Raw genomic sequence first — 13,557 nt, forward strand, 5'->3', positions numbered from 1 at the left:
AGGGTGAGAGAAAGAGGTTTAATTTCATTTTGTTACATGTGGTTTTCCATTTTTCCCAGCACCATTTGTTGAATAGGCTATCTTTTCTCCAGTGAATGTTTTTGGCACCTTTGTCTAGTATAAGGTAACTGTATGTGTGTGGATTTGCTCTGTGTCTTCTATTCTGTACCATTGGTCTACATGTCTGTTTTGATACCAATACCATGCTGTTTTTGTTACTATCTCTGTGGCATAGTTTAAGGTCTGATATTGTTTTGCCTCCTGCTTCCCTTTTCTTGCTAAGGATTGCTTTGACTATACTAGGTCTTTTATAGAACTTCATGATTGCTTTTTCTAGTTCTATGAAGAATGTCCTTGGGATTTTAATAGGAATTTCATTAAATCTGTATAACCCTTTAAGTAGTATGGCCATTTTGACAATATTATTCTGCCTATCCAGGAGCATGGAAGGTCTTTCCATCTTCTAAGATCTTCTTCAATTTCTTTCTTTAGTGTTCTATAGTTTTCAGTGTAGAGGTCTTTCACCTCTTTTATTAGGTTGATTCTCAAATATTTTTCAAAAAATATTTCAATCAAGATAAGAGATAAAACTCAGTACACATGCAACCTATCAACTTAAAAAATTATAACAAAGAAGAATCAAATCTAACAACCTCAGTATTTTTAGGACTCATCACTAAATAGAACTATTACATATATGAATAATAATGATCTTATAAGACCTAGTTGCTAAATAAAGTTTGAGTTATAGGTCCCAATTCAAGACCATTACCATCTAACGAAAGTAATCACAACAATTAGAGCTAGCACTTACTGAGCATTTACTATACAGTAAACATTCAACCCACATTTTCTTATTTGATCTTCATAACAAGTCTGTGCATTAGGAAATGTTATTATCCCCGTTGTACTGACAAGGAAACAAAAGTTTACAGAATTTCAGTAACTTTCCTCGTATTGCAGGGATTTATTTGAGGCTGTGCCTTTAATTTCTATTCCAAGAGACAATAAAAGGATATAAGGCAATAGAGGAAAATATCTATCCTGAGAGCTCAATACCCACCAAAATTCATGGGACTAATGGTTTGATGATAAGCAGATCTTCCTATCTGTTGCAAGTATAAGCTATGGGTATGGTCCATGCTCTCTAGCAGACTTACATGTTTAAATACAAAAAGGACTGAAAAAAATGTTTTGGCCTCTCAGAGAGCATCTGAGTATAAATAATACCATTAAAATAGGATTATTAGGGGAAAATCAAAAAGTACAAGATGAGAACTTTAAAGACAAGTAGAGTCAAAACTTGATCCAATGATATACAGAGAGAGAAATGAAAAGTAAAAAGAATGCAAAACTGGAGAATTCTGTTGTACTAAAAATATACAAGGAGCCTCCTCCCCAAAGTGATAAATCCAGATTTTCTAGAATTGTGACTGCACCCCAAGTTCATTAAAAAAAATTGAAGGCAAAACAATCAAAATCAGATTCCATAGAATAAAGAGTAGAGGAATGTGACAGAAAGAAGAAAAATAGATTGATGCTGACATATGGGTACATACATGAAAGACATGATTCTTGCTGAAGGGGAGATGGGAAGAGGCTAGACCTTCCTTTGAGAGAAAGCAAAATCCTGGAAAGGAATTGAATAGCCCTGTTGATTCAAGGATACCATATACTGGCCTTGGGAGGAAGGAATTTATCTTGGTGTTGGTAATTTCCTGAGATGGAGCTTAAAGTCAATCATAATAAACCAAAGAGAATTAGCAATGCTATCTTTCTCAAGCATATCCCCAGGACTGTCAACTGACCATACTGATTCCTGTAGGAAGATTGGGGGAAAAACTTTAGGGAATGACATCACTGAAAGGAAGCTAAAACACTTCGGAATATAGTGGGTGTTTTTATTGATTGCCTTTGGGAGAAAGAGGAAGATGTGGCATATATTAATGAATGAAATTTAAGTTCTAAACTATGCTACAAAAAGCTAGAAGAAAAGATCCATGTCTAAGTTGGGAGTGTATCTTTTAAAAAAAATAGTGGAAGATTGTGTTTGGGTGGAAGCTACTTAACATGAGTGTGAAGAATAGAAATTAAAAACAGAAATAGACCTGTGGCTCTACGGTGGAGGATGGCAGTTCTAACATGGAGATAACAAATAATTTTTTCTCTACCATCACACCCTTCTAGAAAAGGTATTACCCACTTTCTGTTGATATCAAATGACACTTTCCTCTCCAGCTCCAAATGACAGGACCAAGAGTGGGCTTGTGACACCAAAGAAAATAAACCATAGGCCAAGCTAAGGCAATTGGATTTGGGAGAGAACTTAAAGAAAGGGTACCAAGACTGAATTTGGGGGGCTTTGGCATTGGATCTGGAAGGTCATGTGCATTGGAGCTAAGATCATAATTTTCTGCCACATGCATGGGAAAGTAGAACATACTCCATTGCAGAGGCTAGAAGATGGTGAAGATACACTGCAAGAAGCAAAGGTTCACAGGGAGAGGGTTACCAATTTCCAACTATCCAGATTCAGTTGGGTTCCTTATGGAGCCCAGATATTATCCCTGGTCACAAACTCTACAAAAACACACCCCTATATTCTTTCATTAAAGGTCTCATATTTAGCTCCCACTAGCTTAAGTAGATTCAAGCTTATAACAAGCAAAAAATCCTTGTCTAAATCATAAAAACAAGAATGACAGTGTGTGGTGCCAAGTCATTTCAATTGAAATAATAATTGAAACACATTCATAAAAAATCTTCATAATCTCAGAATCTCAGGTGTTTTACATACCAAAATGAAATATAGATCATAGAGAAAATAAAGTTGAGATTATGGGATAGGATGAAAAATATGCTTTTACAGAAGCATTAGGAAGAAATTGATGGGATATAATAAGAAATAATAATGGTGGAACTTCAAATAGTCAAATATTTAGGTTCTCGTTATCTAAAATAATTCCTGATTGACTGACTTAAAACACTGATAATCTCATCTCCCAGGAAGTAGATGTAATGGCTACAGGAATTTCAACCCTGAACCTAAGTCTTACAACAAGGAGGGCATTATGATTAAATAAAAATAATGGTGCCCTATGAGAAAAGTGCACCTGAATGACCATCAAAGAAAAGTTTATTTCAGAATAGATTTAGAAGGTCTGAGATTGAGCTTCTAAAGGAAATATGACTCAATGGCAAAAGACTCTTCAAGGGAATGCAGCTCAAGAGGTTAAAATGAAATTCTGGTGGTGATTTCATCATGAGGAAGAAAAGGAGAGAAGTTCCAGGAAAAGAATGTAAGTGCACAGCCACTTTTTCACAAGTTCAATAATGACTTAAGTATGTGCAAGTTATGAGAGAAAAATGTCAATAAACAGGGACGAATAAAAGAATGGCACCAACATAAACACATGAAGACTGAAACCTCAATAATAACTGTTTGTAAAAAATGTTAAGGTAAACAAAAAATGTTTTATACTTATTTTTAGATCAGGAACTAAATATGATCTGTGAATGCCAAAATCTTTGTCTCATTTCTTTTTTCTCAGTGAAGGTAAATGATACTCAAACTAAGAAGTTAGAAAAAGTGATCAGAGGAAATCAAATCAAAATTTCTGTAAAGCAATTTTAAGAGAGCACACAGTTCCCTATGATGAAGTTCTATTTCCAATCCAATCAATGATATGGAAAACTACTGAAAGAACAATGACCTTTGAAGAAATGCAGAAGACAGGGCTGGGGATGTGTCTCAGTAGTAGAGAGCTTGCCTAGCATTCATAACCCTGGGTTCAATTCTTAGTACCAAAATAAATAAATAAATAAATAAGAAATGCAGAACACAAATACTTTAATTTTTACAATTGGATGGAAGATATGCTCTCACATATAATCCCTAGCATGAATTCATGTGGATCTTTAAAGTAATCAGAAAGCAATCAACTAGACATTCTTCAGGTTTGGGTATGAACCAGATCCTCTATGAATCAGGCATTCTGAATACCTCGTTTCTGCTTCTGATAAGAGTTTAAAGATTGGCAGATTGTAAAACTATTGTAGATACAGTATCTTTGGGCAGCAATATACCCTTATGGTCAACATGATAACATTGAGTGATCAAGAGTACAGTTCAATGAATTTATGTATTACTCAAAGCATGGTAATAATGGATCTGGGTCAATTTGAAAGGAATTTCTTAGTTTCATATCAAAGAGCTCAAGCAGTTTTTCCAGCTAAATTAATTAAACATACTTTACCAAGCACTGTAATAAGCATAAGGAAATATCAATAAGATAGATGTCTCTGCCCTTACAGAACTTACAATTGGATCGGTCCTTAACTCTCTTACAGAAATACTTTTAGGTGACTGCGATAGTTTGGATCTCAAATCCCCCAAATGTCCATGTGTTAAAGGCTAAAGTGGCATCCCTGGGTGAGTAGAACCTTCAAGAGGTAGAGCCTAGTAAGAAATCTTCAGATTATTGGGAAAATGCCCTTGGAGTGGATCATAGGATTTCAGTCCTTTTGTCCTTCTCTTTCTTTTGCTTCCCAACCATGGGGTAAACAATTTTATTCTACCACTTTCTGCCACAATGACATGCTGTTTCATCACAGGCACAAAAGCCACAATGTCAATAATTGTAGATTAAAACCTCCAAAATGTGAGCCAAAATAAAGCTTTCATCTTTTAAATTGATTATCTCAGGTATTTGTTATAGTGACAGAAAGTTGACCAACACAATGATTTTGGTGAGTAACTGAAAATACATTCATTATATTTGTGTGTGACCAAAAAATAAGAGGAATAGCAGATTAAGGAGTTCATAAAATTGCCTTCCCAAGGGATCTTGAAAGGCTTGTATAATAGGTTAAATAAAATAACCCTAAATATAATAAGGATAGATGTAAGACTCTTCTCTTGAATCAGAACAACACACACACACACACACACACACACAGTGGTCATCATAGGTACAGGTTGAAAGGACATGAGTTTAGCAACAGACAAGGTAGAAAATGATCTGTAAGTTTTGGCAGAAGACACAGCATCACTAAACACTGTGATTGACTGAAAACAGAAATAAAGAAGAAGAATTAATACAACCTTGAGTTAAATCAAGAGAACAAATATTAGAAAGAGTGAGAAAACAGGCCTACTCCATATCTGTGTTAGTGGTCTCAGTGCCACCTTTGTGAGGAATGAAAGACTGAGGAATGTGTGGAAGAAACTAGCCAGAATGGTGACAGCTCCTGGGATAATACAAGGAACAGTGGAAAGAAATGAAAATGTTTATCCCTGGGCAGCCTCATTAGGGTGTCTTCAAGTATATTAAAAGGCTGTTTTGCAAAAGAATCTCCACTTGTTCTATATGTGCCTAGCAGCATAGCTAGAATAAAAAAAGGAAAAGTGAGCCAGATTCAGCTCAGACTAAGTACAAATTGTGTTGTCCAAACTTCGTGCCATAGCTGTGAGCAAGATCTACCTTGGCTCCTGCCACTTTTTCCCCCTCTTTCCCACCTATTCACTACACTTATCCACTGTTCTTCCTATTCCTCAAACTCACCAAATTTAATGTACCCTCAAATCGTGCACTTGTTCTTCCTGTTGTCTGAAAAACTTTTCTCCTAGATATGCACATGGCTGGCCCTTCTCATCACTAAGGCCCTGTTTTAGTCAGCTTTTTCACTACTGTGAACAAAAGACCTACAAGAACAGTTAGAAGAGGAAATGTTTATTTGGGGGCTCACGGTTTTTGAGATCACAGGCCATAGACAGCCAACCCTGGGCCAGAGGTGAGGCAGAACATCATGGCAGAAGTGGGTGACAGGGGAAAGTAACTCAGAACATGGCACCAGAAAGCAGAGAGAGATTGTTCCACTCACCAGAGACAAAATACACACCCCAAAAACACACCCCCAATCACCTGTCTCCACACCCTACCTGCCTACAGTTACCACCCAGTTAATCCACTCAAGTGGATTAATGTGATGATTAGGTTAAAACTTTCATAACCCAATTATTTTACCTCTAAACTTTCTTGCATGGTCTCATGCATGAGCTCATGGGGGATCATCTCATATCTAAACCATAACAAACCCTCAGTATTAAAGAAATTTCCTGTCTGGATGATCTATGCATTGATGAAAATAGGGTGCTGAGATTTCTTACTATTAAGGTATTGGAGTCTATCTTCCTGCATATCTAATAATGTTGCTTCATAAGATTGGATGTTCCCACATTAGGTGAATGCACACTTAGAATTGCCATTTGTCTCTTTTTATAGTTCGTGACTCAAAGTCTACTTTGTGAGATGTAAATACAGCTATGCTCACTTTTGGTTTTAATTTGCATGAAATATATTTTTCCATTCCTTCACATTCAGTCTGTGTGTATTTACTGGTGAAGTGAGATTCCTACAGACAGTATATCATTGGGTCCTTTCTAAAAACTCCACTCGGCCCATCTAAATATTTTAATCGAGGAATTTAATCCATTCACGTTCAAGTTTGTTATTTATAGGTAAGGACTTACTTCTGTCATTTTGCTGATTTTCTTCTCATTGTTTTGAATATCATTTGTTCCTTTTTTCCACTCTTGCTATCTCTGTGGTTTTCTGTATTGATAAGTGCTATGGCTTAGACATGTGATGTTCCCCCAAAAGCTCATGTGTGAGGCTATGCAAGAAAGTTAAAGGTGAAAAAATTTGGTTATGAGAACCTTAACCTAATCAGCATATTAACCCCCTGATAGGGATTAACTGGATGGTGACTGTAGGTAGGTGGGGTGTGGCTAGACGAGGTAGGTCATTCGGGGTGTGCCTTTGGGGTTTACATTTTGTCATGGTGAGGAAAGCTCTCTATTTCTGCTTCCTGGAACAACATCCTGAGGCACTTTCCTCTGCCACCCCCTTCTGCCATGATGTTCTTCTGCCTTACCTCTGACCCAGAGCAATGGAGTCTACAGTCTATGGCCTATGACCTCTGAAACATTTCAAATAAATGTTTCCTTCTCCAAATGTTCTTGTCAGGACTTTTTTCATAGCAGTGAAAAAGCTTACTAAAACAATAAGGTTTTAGTATTTTATCTTTCCCTTTTTTCTATTTTTTTCAAGGGGTTTATTCTTTTATGTGCTTTATGTTGATACATCATAATTATACACAATAGTGGACTTCATTGTTACAAATTTGTACATGCACATTACATAATTTGGTCAATTTTTATATGTTTTCATGGTGGTAGTAATTCTTTTGCTTCTGGGTATAAGACTTCCCAATGCATCTTTTTTAAGGCTAGTCTGGTAGTGATGAATTCTGTCATATTTGCTTTTTTTCAAAAGTCTTTGTCCTTCATTTCTGAAGATAACTGATAACTGTTCTGGTTATAGTATTTGTGGTTGGATGTTATTTTCTTTTTTTATGTACAATTTATTTATTTATTTATTTATTTACTTACTTACTTACTTACTTATTTTTATGGTGCTGGGAATCAAACCTAGGGTCTTGTGTATCCTAGGAAGGTTGGCTGTTATTTTCTTTTAGACTTTCAAATATGTCACCTCATTTTCTCCTGGTCTATTAATTTTCTGCTAAAAAATGTGATGTTAGTCTAATGGGAGTTCCCTTAAATGTTATTTGGCTATGTTTTTTTATTTGTGGAATTTTTTCTTTGTCTTGGACTTTTGACAGTTTGACTGTACTATACTGCAGAGAGAGCCCTTTTTGATCAAATCTACTTGGGGTCCCTTGAACCTCCCACACCTAGATGTCTATATTTCTTAAGATTTGGGAGTTTTTAGCTATTATTTACCTGAAGATATTTTATATTCTTTTCCTTTGTTTTCTCCTTCTGAGAAAAGGTATAATTCAGATATTTGTTCATTCAATGGTGTCCAATAATAAGTCTCAGAGACTTTCTTCATTTTTTTTTCCCCTTTGGGTTATTTCAACAAATCTGTCTTAAAGTCGAGAAGTTCTTTTTTCTGTTTAATCTAGCTCATTGTTGAGGCTCTCAAATCTACATTTTATTTGTCTTATGAACTTCAACTCCAAGAGTTCAATTTCTTTTTTTATGATCTCTGCCACTTTTTGGAATTTCTAACTCATACCGTGGATTGTTTTCCTAATTTCACTGCATTGTCCAATCTACATCCTCTTGTATATTAATGAATTTCTTTAGGATCCCTTTTGAATTCATTTTCAGGCATTTCTTCAGGTCTGTTGCTGGGCAGTCGCTGCATTACTTTGGCAGCATCGTGTTACTTTGTTATTTCATACTTCTTATGTCCCTACATTGACATTTGTGTATCTGGCAGATTTGTCATTCTACCAATTTTATAAGGTAACTTTTTTATTTAAAGACTTTCTCCTGAATATGTCTTCGAGTATGCTACGTTGGCTTTGGGTATATAGTATATTCTCCATATAGCTTCTATAACTGTAATCAATGGCTTTGGACATGGTGCATATGCAACTGGATGCAGACAGCCCCCAATCACTGTAGACTGTGTGGGAGTGGGGACACTCCTACAGCCCAGGTGAGTGTAGTATACATAGCAGTGTGGGTGGGGTACCCACTGTGTGGCCACTCCTTTGGTCACTGGTAGATGTCATACTGTGTGCACACATGGCAGCAAGAGTATACCTGCCAGTTTAATAGACTGTGCAAGAGATGAGCTACCCTAGGAAGGTGTGCTGCACACAGTAGTGGGAGTGGGACATGCTTAGTTTTAACATCAAAATGGCATCAGTCAACAGCAGTCTAGGTAAGAGAGGGTGTGATGTGAACTGGATTCCTCCTCTGGAGCAGTACACTGGTGCACTTCACAAGGTCTCCCACAATGGGAATCAGGACCCACAAAGGTTGCAGGCTTTCCCAACCCGCAACAATTTCTGGTGTCCGAAGTTGGGGTTGTGGCTCAGTGATAGAGTGCCTGCTTAGCATGAGGCACTGGGTTCAATCCTCAGCACCACATAAAAATAAATAAAATAAAGGCATTGTGTCCATCTACAACTAAAAAAAAGATTTTTTTTTAAAGTTTTTTTCAGGTGTCCATGTGTCAACCGGGCCTGTTGAGGGCTTCCCGATTACCTTTTTTCCATCATGCAATGACTTCATCCAGAACAAAGTAAGGCATTTCATTCCCTTTTGTTCCCAATCATTCAGGATCTGCATGTTCCACAGTTTCTCTGTTTTATCTGCACGGCACCCTAACACTCTCCCTTAATGTTCTAGCCAAGTAGTAGATGTTTACTGTGTTTATTGTGTTCTTGGTCCTTCTTTGTGGGGGAGAAGCCTATCCAGTGACTCTAGTTGGTCATCATGCCAGAAGTTCAATATTATCTTCATGAGAAGAATATGGATTGCTAAATCTTATTCATTGTTGAACCCAGTCCCTAGTGTGCTGCCTCAAATAACTAGGGTTTTAGCTGTCATTTGAATGAACTAATGTAAAAGATGGTAGAAACTGCCTAGATGTTTGAGTGCAGAGCCAAAGCTCATTGAACAGGTGTGGTATATGAAATTCATGTATAGATTGATGATGATCAAAAAGTCCTTTTCGATCCTGAATTCTATAACTAAATACTAAATTGTGACATGAGTAATCCAGAAAGGGCTAATTAATGAAGACTGGAACAGTTAAGAAGCCTCCAATGAGGATGTAGAGATTTAGGACTCCTCAATGGTGGGTGGAAGTTAAATAGCAGGAACAGGTGGGAGTATGTTCTAGGAGAAAATAATAGCATGAGCAGAATCTCAGAGACAGACCTGTACAGTGTAAAGGAGAAGACAAGAGTTGGGAGCCAGCTGAACTAAAGGTGTGAATGTGCTTTGGAAAATTGAGAAGAATGACACTGGACAGGTAGAGTGGGCCATAATGCAAAATGAAACCTTAAAGCCAAACAAGAATTCAACTAAGTGGGCAAACCCAGAGTATTCTCAAGGTGATAAATGAACATGTAATAACGGCAATGATTTAAGAAAATTAATCTGTCTGAGCCCTGTAATTGATTTGAATTAAATCATATCCCTTCAGTTCTAAAATAGTTCATTCTTCCCTGTTTTATTCCACTTTAGGAAGTTATTACAATAATTCTGATGTGAGATGATGAGGTCCTGGCCTAAAATAGGAACGAGTGAAACAAGAAAAGATAGATCTGAGACATCTTCTAATAGAACAAAACCTGCCCAGATTTTATATCTAAATTAATAATTCCATAGTTATTTCCATAATAGGAACCCAAGATGTAGTAGGTTCTCAATATATATTTGCTCATATTATTGGTCACTGGCAAAATATCTGCAAGCCTTTGTATAAGAATTGGCAGTGGACTTGCACATGCTCTCTCACACAGATCTTTTGTCTTCTGAGCCCTGCAGATGGCTGGCTGATCACAGTCAGGTGGAGATGTTCTCTGTTGTAAACAGACAACCTCTGTGACCTCTATGACTGGACCTTATTAGAATCAAGACTCACAGAAACTAGTTGTTATAACCTGATATAAGCAGATCAGGCCTGTGTAAGGTAGCACCACAAAGAGATTTGAACGATTTCTTATCCATCTTGCCAGTGCTTATATGAATACAGTCTTTCCAACTAATCACTTTAAAAATAAATGTAGTTAAGTGGAGTTCTTTCCAATTAATCACTTTAAAAGCCCATATCTTAGTCCTATTCTTGCCATCTTTTCTGACACTTCTCTTTAGAAAAGGCTTTCAGCAGTCACACACCAGCCAAACAATAAAAATGTCTCATCACCCGGTAGGCGTAGCCCATGACATGTAACTCTGCCAAATTCTGTTTAAAACATCAACACAACTCCTTGCCGTAGGCAGTGATGGTGAGAGACCAAGGTCCTGGTTATCCCTGAGCCCACTTCCATTCTTCCTTGTTAACTGACCTCTGTTGGCTTCTCTCTGCACATGCCCTGTTTACTTCTAATACTGCTTGATATTTTTGTTGTTTCTCCACATTTTTGGCAAAGTTTTGGAAGGAAAATATTAGTGTTATTTGAACCAATTAATTATGCCACCCCATAAGAGCCAGTCTGATTTGGGAGACAGCCTGGTTTAATAACAGTTCTGGAATCACACAGCCTTGGTACAAAACCTGGCTCTGTCAACCTTGAGCAATTACCAGCTGTGTGACCTTGAACAAATTACTTAACCTCTCTCTATGTTAGCTTCTAAACTGAAAAACAAGAATGTTAATAATAGGAATAAGATAATTATGTAAAACAGTTCCATGCCTAGCAATTAACGACTTTTCTTTATTTTCCATTCAAAACTGCCAGAATGACAATCAATATTAACTCTATTAATTAATCATATTAATTCAGAGGTTAAGGGAAAGCAAATGCTCTTGTCTGTTCCACATTCTAACTACTCAGTTCCTTAAAGAAATCAGTCGAACAGTAAATAGAGTAAAGGAGTTGCAAAAGCTGGTTGAATTGTTCCTTTCCTCCACAGTGATAGTGTTTTCTCAATAACAGACAAATAAATAAAAACAAATCCCCTTTTACTTTATCTCACACTTGAGGAATCAAGAGGAAATGAATATTTCCCAGAGAAGATTAAGCCACACATATAAGCCTAACAAGTATCCGTGGTTCAAATGCCTTCAGTATAAATGTTCCTGATACAGCAATAACAGGCAGACTAAAGGGCACTGCTGCAATTATTTGCAGAGCAAACAGGCATGAGGCCATGAGCAGGTTTCTGAAGGTTTAAATTCCAGTTCTACCACTTTCCAGCTACACAGCTCAGATGATTTCCTTAAACCTTCATACTCTGGATCTCCTTATCTGTAAAATAGAAAAAATTAAGAAAAATAATACATGTAAAGTTCTTATGCAAGGTAAGCAGGCAATGTATATTGAATCCCTACCTTCACAGGCAGTGTTAACTGAATGGAACTGTGTGTTTTGATCAGGGTTTCTAGGATATACTGTCGGAAGTGTACATGGTGTTTTGGTACAAAGAAGGACTTTGTATCTGGATGTTGAGCAGGCAGGTATTCAACAAATATTTGATCATTTGTTTTGGATTTAATAAAAGTTCTTTGTGTACCCAAAACCTAGTCTAAGATCTTCTACATAACTTTTGTAGATAGGGAAGCCACCGGTTTGCTAGGTCTGCAGCATCCTAATCTAATCCCAAGATCCTATCTCTTTCATTCACCACTGTTTTTCTTCATTTCCTGTAGAACCAGGATACATCTCATCGTTTGGCAGGAATGCTCTCCACAGAAGGCAATCTTCTGGATAATTTGGACTGTGTTAAGCTTCCATTATATTCAATTGTCACTGTATGAGGTATTTAAAACAGAACTGAAGGAAGAGGAGTAATGTAAATGACTGTCTTAATAAATTGGTATCAATATCGTATAACTTCTGAAAGAGGATCTGTCTCCTTTTCTTTCCTTTTTGGGTGAGAAGATTGTAATCATTTTTGGAGGGAATTGATTCCCAAGGGAAATGGGGAGCTTCTGACTTTGAAGGTGGTTATGGTCTGCCAAATGACTTGGATGTGTTGGTCATTACAATCAGAAAGCAATGCAGGCAAATGGAAATTCTACCCATTAGTAGAATATGGGGGAAATACATAAATTAATTTTGTAAAACTCTCTTGAATTAATTGTACATTTTTTTCTATTTTAATACCCTTATGAGTATTTTGAATTTTTAAAATAGTTTTCTTTTTTTTTTTGCAGTACTAGGGATCAAACTCAGGGCCTTGTGCTTATGAGGCAAGCACTCTACCAGCTGAGCTATCTCCCCAGCCCCAAAATATTTTTCTTTATTAAAAAATAAATATATGTTCATTGGAAAATATTACAATATGCAGCTAAACCAAAAAAAGAAAATCAAAGTGGGTCAAAAAAGTAGATCTGTGGTTGGGGCTGAGCATTAGGGCAGGTGAAATTGATTTTAAAAGGTATAAAGAAAGTTTTGGGAAACATGCAAATGTTTAATGTCTTGATTTTGATGGTGGCTACAAGTATGTATACATTGTCAAAATTAATTGAACTGTATTTTTTAAATGGGTTTATTTAATTGTATGGAAATTATACCTCTATAAATTCAACTAATTATTTTTTAAAATATTTTCACCATCATGAAAGTAACAAAATTAATGTTAATACTCTTGCATGTATTTTTTCAAATATTTCATATACTTCTTTATTTGCACAAAGAATGGTATCATTTTTTATTAAATGCTACTGATTTTTATCTATTTCAGTTTTTTATTTACTTATCTAAAGGTCGATTTTACTACCAAAACCAACTTCCTCCAGAAAGCTTATTTCATAAAACCCAAGTGGGAAAATTGCTTTTGGGGAGAAACAGGAAGCTGCTTTGACTTTTACAACCTCTGAGATCTCATTTTTGACAATTTAACAACCATTACATACTTAATAGGCAGTATCTTGCTATATAAACACCGTATTGCAATGTTTGCCATGGGTAATTTAATGGCAATTGATTGCTGAGAGAGTCATTGGCAGCTCTTACTGATACCCTTGGCTACGTCACATATGCCTCTGAAACGGTGATTCC

The sequence above is a fragment of the Sciurus vulgaris genome (genome assembly GCF_902686455.1).
Source record: "Sciurus vulgaris genome assembly, chromosome: 1".
NCBI lineage: Eukaryota > Metazoa > Chordata > Mammalia > Rodentia > Sciuridae > Sciurus > Sciurus vulgaris.